We start from the raw sequence: 19,931 nt of genomic DNA on the forward strand, positions 1-19,931 counted from the left end.
GTCAGAAAGAATCAATATTCAAAAAAGTGGGATACGGAAGTACTAAGGAATGACGAGACATGCTTTAAGTTCTCTAAGGCAATAGATACAACAATAAGGAATAGCACAGTAGGCAGTACAGTTGAAAAGGAATGTACATCTCTAAAAAGGGCCATCACATATGTTGGGAAGCAAAGCAAAGAAGGTAACTACGAAAAAATCATGGGTAAATCCTTCAATTGCTCCATGAAAGGGGAATCACAAAAGAGATCCGGGATGAGGTATAAAATAAATAGGAAGTGCAGAAGATATCGAAAAAGAAATGACTGTCGGAAGGTCAGACACAGCATAAAGGAAAGACAAAACAACCTTTCTTGACATTAAAGCAAGGGTAATATCATTAAGAGTGCAACGGGAATTCCACTATTAAATGCACAAGTGAAAGCGGATAGGTCGAAAGGATACATTGAAAGCCTCTATGAGGGGTAAGATTTGTCTGATGTGATAGAAGGAGAAACAAGAGTCGATTTAAAAGGGGTAGGGGATCCAGTATTAGAATCAGAATTTAATAGAGCTTTCGAGGACTTGAGATCAAATGAGGCAGAAGGGATCGGTAAAATTCCGTCAGAATTTCTAAAATCATTGGGGAATGTGGCAACAAAACGACTATTCACGTTTGTGTGAAAAATGAGTGAGTCTTGCAACACATCATCTGACTTTCGGGGAAGCGTGATCTACACAATTTTGAAGATGGCGAGAGCTGACAAGTGCTAGAATTATCGCACAATCAGCTTAACAGCTCATGCATCCAAGTTGCTTACAAGAATAATATACAGAAGAATGGAATAGAAAATTGAAGATGCGCTAGATGACAATCAGTTTGGCTTTAGGGAAGGTAAAGGCACGAGAGATGTAATTCTTACATTTCCGTTAATAATGAAAGCAAGACTAAAGAAGAATAAAGATACGTTCATAGTATTTTTCGACCTGGAAAAAGCATTCGGCAGTGTAAAATGGTGCACGATATTCGAAATTCTGAAAAAGTTGGGGTAAGCTGTAGGGAGAGACGGTTCATATACAATATGTACAACAGCCAAGAGGGAATAATAAGAGTTGACGACCAAGAACGAAGTGCTCGTATCACAAAGGGTGTAAAACGAAGATGTAGCCTTTCGGTCTTACTTTTCAATCAGTACAACGATGAAGCAACGATGGAAATAAAAGAAAGTTTCAGGCGTGGAATTAAAATTCAAGGTGAAAGGATATCAATGATACAGTTCGCTGATGACATTGCTACTTTGAGTGAAAGTGAAGAAGAATTACGTGATCTGCTGAACGTAATGAACAGTCAAATGAGTGCGTAGTATGGAATGAGAGAAAAATGAAGAAAGGGGAAGGTTATGAAAAGTAGAAGAAATGTGAACAGCGAGAAATTTAACATCAGGATTGATAGTCACGTAGTAGATGAAGATAAGAAATTCTCCTACCTAGGCAGTAAAATAACCAATGACACACAGAGGAAGATGACACATCAAAAGCTGACTAGCAATGGCAAAAAGGCATTCCCGATCAAGAGAAGTGTATTAATATGAAATATCGGCCTTAATTTAAGGAAGAAATTTTTGAGAATGTACGTCTGGAGTACAGCACTGTATGGTAGTGAAACGTGGACAATGGAAAAAAATGAACAGAACGCAATCGAAGTATGTGATATGTGGTGCTACAGACGTATGTTGAAAATTAGGTGGACTGATAAGGTAAGGAATGAGAAGGTTCTGCACAGAATCGGAGAGGAAAGGAGCATGTGAAATCACTGATACGGCGAACGGACAGGATGATAGATCATCTGCTAAGACATCAGGGAGTGACTTCCGTTGTACTTGAGGAAGCAATAAAGAGCAAAAACTGTAGAGAAAGACACTGATTGGAATACATACAGCATATAATTGAGGACATAGATCGCAAGTGCTATGAGGTGAAGAGGTAGCACTGGAATGGGAGTGGCGGGCTGCATCAAACCAGTCAGAAGACCGATTACAAAAAAAAAAATACACACACACATGCGAAATTTACACAGTGAAATTTGATCCTAAATAACTTCCGCTATTAATTTGTGCGAAGGACATTTCGTGAGCAGAGAAATAACTTGCAACATAACTGTGGAAAGCATAGCCCTACGGATTGTTCTTGCATTATAACCGTTAACCGCAAAGAAGGAACTATAGTATGAGAGCTGTCTACAGACAAAGACTTATATTCACTCAATGGGACAACAACAGATTCGACAACCTTGCATGTCCAGACCACTATTTGGTTTGCTTACAACCTGCCCGAGTAACACCCTGATCGGCCCAAGGTGCTTACCAACTTAAAAGCTAATTCTCTGTTTGTGATTGGTTCCTCGGTGTCAGCTGTGTCGTGTCGCAAAACTGAATAACGCTCGTCAACAGGTGTTGCTTATTTCTGAGCGTGAATCTTGCCCCAAGGGCAAACTCTATATTGATTTTAAGGGGCCCTTACCTCGCAACAAAAGAGACCACCGGTATGTAGTAGTCATTATTGACCCATTTCACCTGGCTTCATCCGAGTCGTAATGTGATTGCTGCCACCACTATTACGCTTTTAACTAACGTATTTAGTGTGTTTGGACCTCCTAAGCAAATCGTTAGTGATAATGCACCGGTGTTCTTTCGGATCCCTTCAAGGTCTTCTGTTTCCAAAGCGGTGTTTGTAGCTGCCACACCCTATTATCCGCAGGCGTCCTTTGCGGAAAGGGTCACTCGCAACCTTAAATTCGCACTGATTACATTCCATCAGAAGTCTTCCAGTTAGTGGGATTTTAGTCCCCCTTTGCTTAGTTTTGCCTTCAATACCACCAGCCATGAGGCTTTGAAGGTTACTCCGGTTTCCTTGGTGTTTGCTTATCTTGTTAGTTCCCCCCTTTCGACTTATGGGGGATTCAGGACATAATTGGCTCTGAGCACTATGGGACTTAACTGCTGAGGTCCTCAGTCCCCTAGAACGTAGATCTACTTAAACCTAACTAACCTAAGGACATCACACATCGATGCCCGAGGCAGGTTTCGAACCTGTGACCGCAGCTGCTGCGCGGTTCCAGACTGTAGGTGCTAGAAACGCTCGGCCACTCCGGCCGGCTCAGCACATAACTTCTGCGGAGATCCCCCCGCCCCCCCCCCCCCCTGTCGATAAGGAAAACCGGAATCGTGTATTCTCAGGGCCGACAACAAACAAGCTGGTCGGTATAACTTTAATCGGCGAGCCTTCAGGGGAGAGCCGGGAAATCAGGTTTATGTCCGTAATCTTCGCGGGTGGGAGATGCGTGTTGGCAACCTTCATAAGTTTAGACTTTATTTTCTGGGTCCGTGTACTTTCTCCTTGAGAGGGGGAGGCTGAGCCGTGCTGAGGCTGACGTGGAGTTTTGTAGGTTTCCGCCCTCTGTTGGAGGTCAGACCGTATCGTTTAGTTGGTATGGTTACGTTGTGTCTCTTCTACTCGTGGTAACTGGCACCACTCCATTTCGCAAGCGTTGCTTGTCTACTAATGGCAGCAGTGGCGATTAACGATATGTAGTAATTGTTGCCCTATCTTTGGGGCGACGTCGTGGTTTTTCCGGGTCGTGTGAGTCGGCAATTCGATTGGGGACTCCAGAGAAGCCAAGAGGGCTGTGCGAGAACACGCGAGGACCGCTGGTGGCACGCATGCACTGCCAGATGGGAGGGCTGTGGTCGCAAGGGTGCACAACCTAGTCCCCAGCCAGCTCCTACATACTTTATGTTGAGTGGATTTTAATCCTAGCAGTGAAACCTCCACCACTGCGAGATCTCCCGATTCTCCAGTGACTTGTGTTCGTGTTGCTGCTCGCAGTGTCGCCGAGACGAAGGCGGATCTAATTAGTTTCCTAGACTTCTTGTTACTAATTGCTGCATTCTATCTGTTAATACTTGTTAAGTTCAACCAGCGGTAATTTTCCAGCTTGGTGCCGCCCCAGTGACCTGCACGGGAAGTTAGTGTATGTAATGGCAGTGTACGTTTTCTAGTCTTACCGATAGCAGCGGCAAGGCGTGTAGTTCTGACAGTTTCCTTGATTTGTAGGTTGGTTGGTCTTTCTTCTAGTCTCGTAGTAATGGTTCCTTTCTGCTTTTGGACGCTCTAAACACAGCATTCTGAGGGAATAGTACTGATTCAATGTTCTGGATATGACGTTGTATTCCATCGTTGCATCGGTTATTGGACCTTAGGTAACTACAGCAGATTATCATTAGTCATTCGTTAGACTGCCACTAGTCCGAGATACCACCTTATGAAGTCAATGCAGCTCTTGGCTGCCTTTCACATCGCTCTCGAAAGTGTTTTTGGCCTGAACTACTCAGAGGTCGATTCCTGGACCACTGTCTGTGACTAGCCCTTGTGATTTATTATTGAGTTATTTTATTATTGTATTACCAAGTTACCAACATTTGTCTCACCTGTGAATAAATTGTGATCAGTTCCTTGTCCTTTTCAATTAACCTTGTTACTATATTTACTGTTTTATTATATGTCTCTAAAAAGTTTAAACGTTTGTGCTACAAAGTTTACTATCACTTTGTCTTACCTGTTTGGTGATCAGTTGCCTGTCTTTTATATAAACGTTTGTTATTTCCTTGTTGTTTGACATTATTAATAACGGCCATTCTTGGCGTTAGATGTCTTCAGCAATGACTATGGCTACTTGTCTTAAAATTTTAGTTTGGCAATTGTATTTTGCAGTGAGCTTTAAGACCTTGGTCATTTGTCTTTATATTTTAATAGCTGTAACTATAAGTTGTAGCAAGTTTAATCAGTTCTTAACTTATTGCCATTAAGGCCGTCAGCCATGAAAAAATTATTAAATTATTTCCATTAATTTTAATTTGTTGTTGATTTTAAATAAATTTTTTGTGATTAAAAGAAACAACCAATACTAACTGATTTAGGTCGCATCCACAATCAACACCATATTCTGCATTCCTTGACCTCCAGGTTTCCAAGATGATGTAGGTGGTGACCTGGTAAAGACAGCTACTCTAACTGGTGGCACCAATGTGAATTTCGTGCAACTGTTTCAGCGTCATGATCGGCCTAATCTTAACGCAGCTGTTAGGCGTGTTAACATAGGGCGGGGGAGGGCTCTAATGGCAGAGGGCATGGATCACATCTCAGTGGTGCCAGTTGGTTCTATCAGTAGATCATTCTTAACTAGGTATGGCCTGCATCTCAATAGGTAGGTGCCTGGCAAAGGTTACAGGTAACAGTGGGTGGTGGTGATGTGGTCACTCATAGAAAACTTCCTTTTGTAGTTGGTGTTAGAGTTGTACCTTTCTTAGATTGAAGTCAGTTGATAAGTATACCTGCTTAAAGGAAGCCCCTCTAAGGGCTCACCTTCAGAGGATGTAATGTTTCCAAGTAGAGAAGGAATTAGCATATTTCATCAGAATATAAGAGGTATTATAGATAAGCTTTGCGAACTGCTTACGGATAACGACTCTGAAATAATTGGTACATCAGAGCACCACTTAAATAATTTGACAACTAAGAGGCGTCCTTTACCAGGAAACAGATTAGGTGGCTATTTCTCAAGGAATTCCTTGCAGAGTAGAGATGTAGCTTTCTACATAGAAAACAGTATACCGTTTGAGTCCATCGACATGTTACGACACTGCACCTTTGAATGTTGTGTAGGGGCAGTTGAATTCAGTGAAACGAAACTTATGATTGTTGTTGTTTGTAGGTCCCCTAACTCTGACTTCAGAGCATTTATGTTCAAGGTACAGAGAGCTCTTGATTCACTTTGTGGGAGGCACCAGACATTACTTCTATGTGGTGACTCCAATATAAATTTTGTATGTGGTAGTGCAAAAGAAGGATGACGGTAGGTCTCATAAATTTTATATGATCTGATGCAGACTGTTTTTTCCAACTAGGGTGCACGGGAACAGTAGTACAACCACAGACAAAATTTCATTCATTCTTCATTACTAGACAGGCATTCTGTTAGTAAAAGAGTGAATGACCTTTTAGACCATTATTCACCAATTTTAACACCGAAAGTCTTTAGTATCCAATCAAATGATACACTTAATTACAAACTATGTAGGAAAGTTAATCCAACAGCAATGGAGAGTTTTCTTAAATCTTGTCAAGGAACGAGAATGGCAGGATATTTATAGTGCCAATTACATAGTTGATAAATATATTGCTCTCCTTAACACTTTTCTAATGCTCTTTGAGAGTTGCTTTCCATTAGAACGTTCTAAACTTGGTACTAGCGGTAATAGGCAGCCTGTGTGGCTGACTAGTGGGATAAGGATATCACTTAGAGCAAAATGGGAATTATATCAAAATATTAGAAGCAGTCACAATCAAGCTATATTATCCTATTACAAACAGTACTGTAAGGTACTTAAAATGTTATTAGAAAGGCAAAGAGTATGTGGTATGCAAAAATAATAGCTAATTCACAGGATAAAATTAAAACCATATGGTCAGTTGTGAAGGAAGTGTCTGGTCAGCAGCACAAGGTCGGCGATAGAAAGTAAGTCACCAGTAAAAATATTTCTGTTACTGATAAATCAAGTATATTTGCAGTATCTAACAACCAATTTCTGAGAACTGCTGGTGTATTAAAAAAAAATTAGTTTCTACAGATAATCTTATAACTTTCTTGTCAAATGCCTTTCCGAGATCGCTGTCCGAAATACTCCTCTGTGATACAGGCAAGAGGGATATTGAGTCAATAATTAAATCACTGAAGACTAAGGATTCTCATTGTTGGGATGGAGTGACTAGCAGAATATTAAAGTACTGTGCTGCATATGTTAGCTAGGAATCTAATCCCGAGGCAACTATGTTTATATCTCACTCTCCTCCCACATTCCCATTCACAACGAAGCCTATTCCCAACACACCAGTTTCTGCTATTACCTACTGTGTATTCATACGACTATATAACCTTATCTTCCTTACATTTTACTTCAGTATCCACCATTATATCTAGACTCAGCTTTTGCACTTTCTTTTTCACATTATGTAGTTATCCAGTTACATTCAACCGCCTTTCATTTCATGCTCCTACTTGCAGCAAGTTGTCCCGTTGATGGTTTTTCTATGTTTTTCTCTTGGTTACCTCCCTCATGGCAGTCCCTTTCCGGAGACCTGAATGTAAGTCTAATACGGATTTGTTTGTGAATGAAGAGATAATCATAACACTTTTTAAATGCCAGGCCCACTGCCCTGTGGATACATTTTCGTGTCTTCAGTGCGATGGTTTCCCTTGTCTTCTGCATCCTCATGTCGTTGACTGCATGATCCTTCAGGTTAAGGGGTATAGAAGTAAATAGAAAGAATTAATACAATGCATGGGTGAGGAAGTAGAAGCATGAGAAGACGTATGAATCAAGAAATCGCAATCGACGTAATGGTCTAATGCTAGTGGGAGAGTATGATAAGAGTTAAGCATCAATAAAACTACTTTGCAAGAGCGGTTAAGGATGTCTGATTCTTCAGCTTAAAAGATACAGAAACAAATGGAAAGGTGAATAGATCAAGAAGGTGAATGGTTAAAAAAGTTACAACGGACCTAGTTGTCTAATGCAAGTAGGAGAAGAATACGGTGGAGTCATGGGATAATAAAACTGCTTTAGAAGTGTGGAACCTTTCTCAAGGGCTAAGGAAACAAAATACGACAAGCAGATGTAGATAACTGTCATTGAGTAATAACTTCCAATGGAGGACTTACCAATTAACTGCAATATTACAAATTTTATGAGGTTCATTTGAATTAAAATACCGTATTCAAACGAACGTAACCTATCATTTTATTTACAATTTGGCACTGCTTATATATTTAACGTAGATCTGACATAAGGTGGATTTAGCAGAAACTAATGTATCACAAAGACCGATGTTTTTGTGTGAACACACCAATCCTATGTTTCTCATCCGATAATTATGACAGTGTGAGAAACTGTGTAAAGGAGTAATACTGTGACATGGAATCGTAAACGTGTCGCTATTCAAAAGTTTACACGTATAGAAGACTGTTGATAACTTGTTGTTTGTGTGGTCTTCAGTCCTGAGACTGGTTGGATGCAGCTCTCCATGCTACTCTATCTAATGCAAGCTTCTCCATCTCCCAGTACCTACTGCAAAATACATCCTTCAGAATCTGCTTAGTGTAGTCATCTCTTGGTCTCCCTCTACGATTTTTACCCTCCACGCTGCCCTCCAATACTAAATTGGTGATCCCTTGATGCCTCAGAATATGTCCTACCAACCGATCCCTTCTTCTTGTCAAGTTGTGCCACAAACTTCTCTTCTCCCCAATCCTATTCAATACTTCCTCATTAGTTATGTGATCTACATATCTAATCTTCAGCATTCTTCTCTAGCACCACATTTCGAAAGCTTCTATTCTCTTCTTGTCCAAACTATTTATCGTCCATGTTTCACTTCCATACATGAGTACACTCCATACAAATACTTTCAGAAATGACTTCCTGACACTTAAATCTATACTCCCGATGTTAAATTTCTCTTCTTCAGAAACGCTTTCCTTGCCATTGGCAGTCTACATTTTATATCGTTCTAGTTCGACCATCATCAGTTATTTTGCTCCCCAAATAGCAAAACTCCTTTATTACTTTAAGTGTCTCATTTCCTAATCTAATTCCCTCAGCATCACCCGACTTAATTCGACTACATTCCATTATCCAAGTTTTGCTTTTGTTGATGTTCATCCTATATCGTCCTTTCAAGACACTCTCCATTCTGTTCAACTGCACTTCCTTACATCCTTACATTTGTCCTCTAGCCATCCCTGCTTAGTCATTTTGCTCTTCCTGTCGACCTCATTTCTGAGACATCTGTATTCCATTTCGCCTGCTTCATTTACTGCATTTTTATATTTTCTCCTTTCATCAATTAAATTCAATATTTCTTCTGTTACCCAAGGATTTCTACTAGCCCTCCTCTTTTTACCTACTTGGTCCTCTGCCACCTTCACTACTTCATCCCTCAAAGCTACCCAGTCTTCTTCTACTGTATTTCTTTCCCCCATTCCAGTCAATTGCTCCCTTGTGCTCTCCCTGTAACTCTGTACAACCTCTGGTTCTTTTAGTTTATCCAGGTCCCATCTCAGTAAATTCCCACCTTTCTGCAGATTGTGGTCAGAGTCCACATCTGCCCCTGGAAATGTCTTACAATTTAAAACCTGGTTCCTAAATCTCTGTCCTACCATTATATAATCTATCTGAAACCTGTCAGAATCAACAGGCTTCTTCCATGTATACAGCCTTCTATTATGATTCTTGAACCAAGTGTTAGCTATGATTAAGTTTTGCTCTGTGCAAAATTCTACCAGGCGGCTTCCTCTTTCATTTCTTTGCCCCAGTCCATATTCACCTACTACGTTTCCTTCTCCCCCTTTTCCTACTACCGAATTCCAGTCACCCATGACAATTAAATTTTCGTCACCCTTCACTATCTGAATAATTTCTCTTATTTCATCATACATTTTTTCAATTTCTTCGTCATCTGCTGAGCTAGTTGGCATATAAACTTGTACTACTGTAGTAGGTGTGGACTTCGTATCTATGTTGGCCACAATAAGGAGTTCACTATGCTGCTTGTAGTAACTATCGCGCATTCCTATTTTTCTAGTTATTATTAAATCTACTCCTGCATCACCCCTATTTGATTTTGTGTTTATAACCATGTAGTCACCTGACCAAAAGACTTGTTCCTCCTGCCACCGAACTTCACTAATTCTCACTATATCTAACTTTAACCTAACCATTTCCCTTTTCAAATTTTCTAACCTACCTGCCCGATTAACGGATCTGACATTCAACGCTTCGATTCGTAGAAGGCCAGTTTTCTTTCTCCTGATAACGACATCCTCTTGAGCACTCCCTGCCCGGAGATCCGAATGGGGGACTATTTTACCTCCGGAATATTTTACCGAAGAGGACGCCATTATCATTTAATAATACAGTAAAGCTGCATGACCTCGGGAAAAATTACGGCCATAGTTTTCCCTTGCTTTCAGCCGTTCGCAGTACCAGCACAGCAAGGCCGTTTTGGTTATTGTTACAAGGCCATTTCAGTCAATTATCCAGACTGTTGCCCCTGCAACTACTGAAAAGGCTGCTGCCCCTCTTCAGGAACCAAACGTTTGTCTGGCCTCTCAACAGATACCCCTCCATTGTGGTTGCACCTAAGGTACGGCTATCTGAATCGGTGAGACACGCAAGCTAGCTAGGTCCATGGTTCATGGGGGTTGATAACTTATTTCATCGAAACTTCATGAGCCTTTTGTGGTCTGTCCACAATTTCAAATTCCAAGAAAACATGTTTTGACAGATGAGAATATTAGCGAACTATCGGTTTAATAAGTCACAACTGCAAAATAATACCGCGAATTCTTTACAGACGAATGGAAAAACTGGTAGAAGCCGGCCTCTGGGAAAATCAGTTTGGATTCCGTACAAATGTTGGAAAACGTGAGGCAATACTAACCCTACGGCTTATCTTAGAAGAAAGATTAAGGAAAGGCAAACCTGCGTTTCTAGCATTTGTAGAGTTTGAGAAAGCTTTTGACAATATTGACTGGGATACTCTCTTTCAAATTATGATGGTGGCAGGGTAAAATACAGGGAGCGAAAGGCTATTTACAATTTTTACAGAAAGCAGATGGCAGTTATAAGAGTCGAGGGACATGAAAGGGAGGCAGTGGTTGGGTAGGGAATGAGACAGGGTTGAATCCTCTCCCCGATGCTATTCAAATGGCTCTGAGCACTAAATGACTTAACTTCTGAGGTCATCAGTCCCCTAGACCTTAGAACTACTTAAAACTAACTAACCTATAGATATCACACACATACATGCCCGAGGCAGTATTAGAACCTGCGACCGTAGCGGGTGGTATTCAGTCTGTATATTGAGCAAGCAGTAAAGGAAACAAAAGAAAAGTTCGGAGTAAGTAGTAAAATCCGTGGAGAAATAATAAAAACTTTGAGGTTCGCCGATGACATTGTAATTCTGTAAGAGACAGCAAAAGACTTGAAAGAGCAGTTGAACGGAATGGACAGGGTCGTGAAAGTAAGGTATAAGATGAACATCAACCAAAGCAAAACGAGGATAGTGGAATGGAGTCGAATTAAGTCGGGTGATGCTGAGGGAATCAGATTAGGAAATGAGACACTTAAAGTAGTTAAGGAGTTTTGCTATTTGTGGAGCAAAATAACTGATGATGGTCAAAGTATTGAGGATATAAAATGTAGACTGGCAATGGCAAGGAAAACGTTTCTGAAAAAAATTGTTAACATGGAGTATGGATTTCAATGTCAGGAAGTCGTTTCTGAAAGTAATTGTGTGGAGTGTAGCCTTGCATGGAAGTGAAACGTGGACGATAAATAGTTTAGACAAGAAGAGAATAGAAGCTTTCGAAATGTGGTGCTACACAAGAATGCTGAAGATTAGATGGGTAGATCACATAACTAATGAGGAGGTATTGAACAGAATTTGGGAGAAGAGATGTTCGTGGCACACATGAGTAGAAGAAGGGATCGGTTGGTAGGACATGTTCTGAGGCATCAGGGGGACACCTATTTAGTATAGGAGAGCAGCATGGAGGGTAAAAATCGTAGAGGTAGACCAAGAGATGAATACACTAAGCAGATTCAGAAGGATGTAGGCTGCAGTAGGTACTGGGAGATGAAGAAGCTTGGACAGGATAGAGTAGCATGAAGAGCTGCATCAAACCAGTCTGAGGACTGAAGACGACAACAACAACAACACATTTGGACAACGTGGTCCAAAGAAGTAACTGCAGTTTGGTGATACGACTGAGTTAAAACAACACTCCATATAGAAATAATAATTTATTAATGACATGTTTCTACTTCTTGCAGTATTCATCTGATGCTTGTTTTCCGAATATGTCTTCTACACGAAGACGGAATCCTTCAGTAATAATATATTGTTGCTGGCTAGACTGTTGTTACAATCCGTTTCGTTACATTCCTGGATACACGTGTTTTACGGCCGGTAATCTCCTACAGCGGCGGACTCTTTCCGACTTGCTGCGAATTTAGCCGTCGGGCGCGGCATCTTCGGGAACAGCTGTCGAGTACCGATAGCGTTGCGGAAGAGCAGCGACAGTGATGGATGCGGGTTGGCAGGTGGCGCGGTTTCCCGTGGCACCGCGGAGACTTGTTAGACTAACGCGCGCCCTCGGGGGAAGCCCAACGACACGCAATTACCGTCCGTCGTTGCCGGACGCATCGATCGGCGGCGGGCCCCGAAGCCCGGCCAGACCCGACGAGGCCTCGCCTGGTCCCGCGGTCCGATGCGATCGCGGCTGATCCCGCCACCCCCGGGCCTCTGCCGGCGCCGCCCCCAACCCGCGCTCCGCGCTCCCGACCCGCCCCCGGAGATTTACCGTGACGCTCGACCACTCTGGCGAGCGCCCAACGCTCCCTCCTCCCTTACTGGCGACGCTGGCTGCGCTGACAGTCAGCGACGGGCTGAAGTATTGCGCTGAGCTACCCATCTCGTCCAGGTCACTGGTGTTCAACAGACTTCCGTGCTACCTCTCTGCTGTAGAAGATCCTTTTCTACAGAGAAAAAACGACTGTTGCAATATCTGGTAAAGGGCACTAGGCTGATTTGGGCGACACTGTCACACTGCGCTAAGTCTCTTTTTTTTTTTGCTTTTTAGTCAAGTTATATTGCAGTAGTTACTTGTCACTAAAGTCGTTTCATAATCGCTATTATGTTGTTGTTGTTCTTGTTGTTGTCTTCAGTCCTGAGACTGGTTTGATGCAGCTCTCCATGCTACTCTACCCTGTTCAAGCTTCTTCATCTCCCAGTACTTACTGCAACCTACATCTGTCTGAATCTGCGTAGTGTATTCATCTCTTGGTCTCCCTCTACGACTTTTACCCTCCACCTTGCCCTCCAATACTACATTGAGGACCCCTTGATGCCTCAGAACATGTCATACCAACCGGTCCCTTCTTCTGGTCAAGTTGTGCCACAAACTTCTGTTCTCCCCAATCCTATTCAATACTTCCTCATTAGTTATGTGAACTACCCATTTCAGCATTCTTCTGTAGCATCACATTTCGAAAGCTTCTATTCTCTTCTTGTCCGTCCATGTTTCACTTCCATACGTGGCTACACTCCATACAAATACTTTCAGAAAAGACTTCCTGACACTTAAATCTATACTCGATGTTAACAAATTTCTCTTCTTCAGATACGCTTTTCTTGCCATTGCCAGTCTACATTTTATATCCTATCTACTTCGATGATCATCAGTTCTTTTGCTCCCCAAATAGCAAAACTCCTTACTACTTAAGTGTCTCATTTCCTAATTTAATTCCCTCAGCATCATCTGACTTAATTCGACTACATTCCATTATGGTCATTTTGCTTTTGTTGATGTTCATCTTATATCCTCCTTTCAAGACACTGTCCATTCCGTTCAACTGCTCTTGCAAGTCCTTTGCTGTCTCTGACAGAATTACAATGTCATCGGCGAACCTCAACGTTTTTGTTTCTTCACCATGAACGTTAATACCTACTCTGAGTTTTTATTTTGCTTCCTTTACTGCTTGCTCAATATACAGATCGCTATTATAAGGTTCAAAAAATTGTTGAGGGGACTTAACAGATAAAGTTCTGATAAGCAACTCGAGGCCGTAGGTGTACCATCTGGGCTTGAATCTCACTTTCAAATCTCAAACCTCATGGTACGCACACAGCGAAGACAACGCGCTATGACCTGTACCGTCTACAGGAGCCTTTCCACGTGGTGACGCTCATTTTAGTTGCAGACAGCGTATCAGCAACGCATACTTTAACGCGCACTGTCCACATACGCGGCCACGCATCCATACAGCGCGACAGTCGATAGTCCTAGTTGTGTGAAAGGTTTTCAAATACAGCCACCGATCTCAAAATTTGTAGATTACTAAATTATTTACTTAGCTACACGTTTTGTGTTGATAACTCATCATCAGGATGTAGTGTCATTACAAAATCATTAAATCCCTTAATGCCTGAATAAGTTTCTAGATGTTGTTGTTTATGTCTTCAGTCCTGAGACTGGTTTGATGCAGGTCTCCATGCTACTGTATCCTGTGCAAGCTTCTTCATCCCCCAGTACCTAATGCAACCTACATCCTTCTTAATCTGCTTAGTGTACTCATTTCTCGGTCTCCCTCTACGATTTTTACCCTCCTCACTGCCCTCCAATGCTAAATTTGTGATCCCTTGATGCCTCAAAACAGGTCCTACCAACCGATACCTTCTTCTAGTCAAGTTGTGCAACAAATTTCTCTTCTCCCCAATCCAATCAATACCTCCTCATTAGTTACGTGATCTATCCACCTGATCTTCAGAATTCTTCTGTAGCACCACATTTCGAAAGCTTCTATTCTCTTCTTGTCCAAACTAGTTATCGTCCATGTTTCACTTCCATACATGGCTACACTCCATACAAATACTTTCAGAAACGACTTCCTGATACATAAATCTATATTCGATGATAACAATTTTCTCTTCTTCAGAAACGCTTTCCTTGCCACTGCCAGTCTACATTTTATATCCCCTCTACTTCGACCATCATGTTATTTTACTTCCTAAACAGCAAAACTCCTTTACTACTTTAAGTGCCTCATTTCCTAATCTAATTCCCTCAGCATCACTCGATTTAATTTGACTACATTCCATTATCCTCGTTTTGCTTTTGTTGATGTTCATCTTATATCATCCTTTCAAGACACTGTCCATTCCGATCAAGTGCTCTTCCAAGTCATTTGCCGTCTCTGACAGAATTACAATGTCATCGGCGAACCTCAAAGTTATTACTTCTTCTCCATGAATTTTAATACCTACTCCAAATTTTTCTTTTGTTTCCTTTACTGCTTGCTCAATATACAGATTGAATAACATCGGGGAGAGGCTACAACCCTGTCTCACGCTTTTCCCAACCACTGCTTCCCTTTCATGCCGCTCGACTCTTATTACTGCCATCTGGTTTCTGTACAAATTGTAAATAGCCTTTCGCTCCCTGTATTTTACCCCTGCCACCTTTAGAATTTGAAAAAGAGTATTCCAGTCAACATTGTCAAAAGCTTCCTCTAAGTCTACAAATGCTAAAAACGTAGGTTTGCCTTTTCTTAATCTTTCTTCTAAGATAAGTCGTAAGGTCAGTATTGCCTCACATGTTCCAACATTTCTACTGAATCCAAACTGGTCCTCCCCGAGGTCCGCATCTACCAGTTTCTCCATTCGTCTGTAAAGAATTCGCGTTAGTATTTTGCAGCTGTGAATTATTTAATTGATAGTTCGGTAATCTTCAAATCTGTCAGCGCCTGCTTTTATTGGAATTGAAATTATTATATTCTTCTTGAAGTCTGAGGGTATTTCGCCTGTCTCATACATCTTGCTCACCAGCTGGTAGAGTTTTATCATGACTGGCTCTCCCAAGGCCGTCAGTAGCTCTAATCGAATGTTGTCTGCTCCGGAGGCCTTGTTTCGACTCAGGTCTTTCAGTGCTCTGTCAAACTCTTCACGCAGTATCGTATCTCCCATTTCTTCTTCATCTACATCCTCTTCCATTTCCATAATATTGTCCTCAAGTACATCGCACTTGTATAAACCTTCTATATACTCCTTCCAACTTTCTGCCTTCCCTTCTTTGCTTAGAACTGGGTTGCCATCTGAGCTCTTGATATTCTCTTCTCTCTCTTTAATTTTTCTGTAGGCAGTATCTATCTTACCACTAGTGAGATAAGCTTCTACATCCTTACATTTGTCCTCTAGCCATCCCTGCTTAGCCATTTTGCACTTCCTGTCGATCTCATTTTTGAGACGTTTGTATTCCTTTTGGCCTGCTTCCTTTATTGCATTTTTATATTTTCTCCTTTCATCAATTAAATTCAATATTTCTTCTGTTACCCAAGGATTTCTAGCATCCCTCGTCTTTTTAACTACTATATCCTCTACTGCCTTCACTACTTCATCCCTCAGAGCTACCCATTCTTCTGCTACTGTATTTCTTTCCCCTATTCCTGTTAATTGTTCCCTTATGCTCTCCCTGAAACTCTGTACAACCTCTGGTTCTTATAGCTTATCCAGGTCCCATTTCCTTAATTTCCCACATTTTTGCAGTTTCTTCAGTTTTTATCTACAGGTCATAACCAATAGATTGTGGTCAGAGTCCACATCTGCCCCTGGAAATGTCTTACAACTTAAAACCTGGTTCCTAAATCTCTGTCTTGCCATTATATAATCTATCTGATACCTTTTAGTATCTCCAGGGTTCTTCCATGTATACAACCTTCTTTCATTATTCTTAAACCAAGTGTTAGCTATGATTAAGTTGTGCTCTGTGCAAAATTCTACTAGGCGGCTTCCTCTTTCATTTCTTAGCCCCAATCCATATTCACCTACTATGTTTCCTTCTCTCCCTTTTCCTACACTCGAATTCCAGTCACCCATTACTATTAAATTTTCGTTTCCCTTCACTATCTGAATAATTTCTTTTATTTCATCGTACATTTCTTCGATTTCTTCGTTATCTGCAGAGCTAGTTGGCATATAAACTTGTACTACTGTAGTAGGTGTGGGCTTCGTATCTATCTTGGCCACAATAATGCGTTCACTATGCTGTTCGTAGTAGCTTACCCGCATTCCTATTTTCCTATTCATTATTAAACCTACTCCTGCAATACCCCTATTTGATTTTGTGTTTATAACCCTGTAGTCACCTGACCGTAAGTCTTGCTCCTCCTGCCACAGAACTTCACTAATTCCCTCTATATCTAACTTTAACCTATCCATTTCCCTTTTTAAATTTTCTAACCTACCTGCCCGATTAAGGGATCTGACATTCCACGCTCCGATCCGTAGAACGCCAGATTTCTTTCTCCTGATAACGACATCCTCTTGAGTAGTCCGCGCCCGGAGATCCGAATGGGGGACTATTTTACCTCCGAAATATTTTACCCAAGAGGACGCCATCATCATTTAATCATACAGTAAAGCTGCACGTCCTCGGGAAAAATTACGGCCGTAGTTTTCCCTTGCTTTCAGCCGTTCGCAGTACCAGCACAGCAAGGCCGTTTTGGTTAATGTTGCAAGGCCAGATCAGTCAATCATCCAGACTGTTGCCCCTGCAACTACTGAAAAGGCTGCTGCCCCTCTTCAGGAACCACCCGTTTGTCTGGCCTCTCAACAGTTACCCCTCCGTTGTGGTTGCACCTACGGTACGGCCATCTGTATCGCTGAGGCACGCAAGATGAAAGAGAAAAATCTAAGACTGTGGCGCTGCAGAGATAGCCGAAATATTCCGGGGACTGCACCACTGGTCAGAAGCGTTGCTAGCTTCAGGCAGAATCAGTAGCTGCCGGCACTTGCGCACATAAACAGTCAACAGTCCAACTATTAGCACAGCTTAAAACTGTGTGCCGGACCGAGACTCGAACTCTGGACCTTGCCTTTCGCAGGAGAGCTTCTGTGAAGTTTGGAAGGTAGGAGACGAGGTACTGGCGGAATTAAAGCTGTGAGGACAGGCTGTGACACGCGCTTGGGTAGCTCAGTCGGTAGAGCTCTTGCCCGCAGTACGCAAATGCCCCTAGTTCGTGTCTCGGTCCGACCCACAGTTTTAATGTTCCAGGAAGTTTCATATCAGCTCACTCTCCACTGTAGGGTCAAAATTTCATTCTATTAAACATACGATTGGTATTGTGTGAATTCGCGACACTCACATTAAGAGGTTTACATAGGTATAGAAAAATATTAGATTTCCCTTACATTACTGCTGTGATCATCCTGTTAAGAGAGGCAAGGATAACCTATTAAGAGGCTGGTCACTTGATAATATTTACAAAACACTCACTCACTTGTTCTTCAGGCGTTTCAATGTTGTTCTGGTGTGCTGAGGTATCGCTATTTCCATGGCTCTCTTCGACTTCTTCACCATTGTTCACAAACTTCACAAGCGTGAATTTAAAATACGCTAACGCAAAACAAATTAGCAGCGCGGAAAACAAGATGGCGGTCAAGACAAGACTATTTTCGATTCGACTATCAATATGTCAATCGTGGTGCTGTCAGTAGCAATGACTTCTGCAAATCTTCCTGTCGTGTCATTGATGCTAGTTGGCGTAATACATTAGACAATGAACGACTATGACATTTTATAATACACATGATAGTATATATTTTTTTATTTTAAGAATCAGAAAGACATTTCTGGGGTCTACACTCATAAATAACATTAATGTCATGTACTTATTATTTTAAGATTACCGTTCTGAAAGTCGTAAAAGGAGTGCAAATTTTTGAACTCTATTTCGTTTTTTGACTTATGCCGATGGATGAATATTTACAGTTCTTCCAGTATGTCCATTCTCCAGCTCCTTTCCAAAGTATGCGCACCCAGCAAGGTGGCGCAGTGTTACCACACTGAACTCGCTTTGCGGAGAACGACGGTTCAGACCCACGTCCGGCCATGTAGATTTAGGATTTCCCTGTTTTCCTTAAATCGATTGATGAAAATGCCGGAAGGGTTCCTTTGAAAGTGCACGATCTATTTCCTACAACCTTGACACAATCCTAGTTTGCGCTCCGTCTCTAATTACTTAGACGCCGACTGGTCGTTAAATTCAATCTTTATTCTTTCCTTCCACATTATGCAATACTCTGAGGTCGTTGTCTAATGCAAGATTGTCTGCTGTTTCATTTACATGTTTTTCTATGGCTGACTTAATAGCTTTATCCAGTGTGGACCACACAGTATGTTCGCTACAACGGATTTTAAAATTTGCTTCCATCTGGATAATGTAGTATTTGTTGCAATAACTACATCTAAATTTATAAATTATTGATTTTCTCAATTTCTCTATAGTTTGTATGATTTCATCGACTAGTTTCTTCTTTAGATGTTGGCAGTGACAAAAATGAGTCTGATATCTCTGTTTTTGAACAGCTTCGTTATTTTGTCCGAGATGACTACTAAAGATGGTGTCGTTATATGCTTAGGTTTTGGCACCCTATGTGGGCTAGCCATGTTAATTTTTTGTTTTGTTTCAGTAATGTGTTCTGAAACAGTAATAGTCAACATGCCTCCAAATTGCTCCTCATTGTGAATGATCCATTTTCTTGCTGATGCTGTTGTAGTCGGACTAAAATGGTACTTGACTGACTGAGGCATTAATAAGTGCATTAGCGATATACGGGTTGTGGAGCTGCACCATTATGTAGGTAACAGTGAAGCGAGGAGTTTGACAGTGATACTCATCCGGACATAAGTTCCTTGCTGTAATGTATCTACTAACTGTAAGTCCCCTCTACAACCCGTGAAGCCTTTTTAAAAGAACATAAACATTCATCTCACTTGTTCCAATTTTGTACACTGTGGACACAGTACTGGTCCTCATTCTAAGTGAGGGATACACTGAGAACGAGCTTGCAATAAATGATAATGGGATGCTGTAGTGCCATTTTCAGGAATATATGAAGATGGCATCTGTTTTTTCGGACATGTCCGAAAGAACAGATGCCATTCCATTAAAGATAAGGCTTACCGGCCAATGATCTTCATTGCGGATGCATTCACACTTTCCCAACTCTTACGGTAATCTGATTGTCCCGAGAAATGAGTGTAGTGGGCAGGGTTACTACAAATGTGGTGTGTGGACAGAAAGTTGAGAATGTGGGGTTCAGTGGGAGCGTGCCAGAGATAAGTCTCTGCAGTCACAATATCTTCCGTGTCCTCGGTGGCGCAGACAATCGGCAGCGCTCCGCAGGTGTTGTTTACCCGCTAGCGCCTAGTTGCGTCGTAGTATTACCTTATAGTACCGGTACCTACCCGCCATGGTGTTAGCATATTGACAAGC

This window comes from Schistocerca gregaria, chromosome 5 (assembly GCF_023897955.1).
Source record: "Schistocerca gregaria isolate iqSchGreg1 chromosome 5, iqSchGreg1.2, whole genome shotgun sequence".
NCBI classification, from domain to species: domain Eukaryota; kingdom Metazoa; phylum Arthropoda; class Insecta; order Orthoptera; family Acrididae; genus Schistocerca; species Schistocerca gregaria.